Source organism: Penaeus monodon, chromosome 15 (genome assembly GCF_015228065.2).
Source record: "Penaeus monodon isolate SGIC_2016 chromosome 15, NSTDA_Pmon_1, whole genome shotgun sequence".
In the NCBI taxonomy this organism is placed as follows: domain Eukaryota; kingdom Metazoa; phylum Arthropoda; class Malacostraca; order Decapoda; family Penaeidae; genus Penaeus; species Penaeus monodon.
This window is the reverse complement of record NC_051400.1, coordinates 16880119-16880354: the sequence shown is the minus strand read 5'-3', so window position 1 is coordinate 16880354 and position 236 is coordinate 16880119. Positions and strand designations below refer to the sequence as shown.

General features: G+C 36.4%; 1 protein-coding gene across 1 annotated transcript in view; it reads left to right on the top strand.

Annotated features, from left to right (window-relative positions):
- Positions 1–236, top strand: part of LOC119582240 (mucin-5AC-like) — a gene marked incomplete in the record, with an annotated part of 102970 nt that overhangs the window by 33938 nt on the left and 68796 nt on the right.

Genomic DNA, 236 nt, shown 5'->3' with positions numbered 1-236 from the left:
CGCTTTTAGACTCGGAAAACAGGAAGGACAGATTCTCGAGCGACAACTATTGCGAGATGAACCAGACTAGAGGGCAAAAGTCATGAGATAATTAATGTTGTTTCCTTGTTGTTAATGTTTTATTTTTATGTGTTTGACTCTCATTTGGTTCTTGTTTGTGGTTTGCCATTGTTCGAGTTTGTTAAGTTGTTTTTGCTGTTTGTTTTTGTTGTTTGGGATTTAAGAGATGGGGAAAT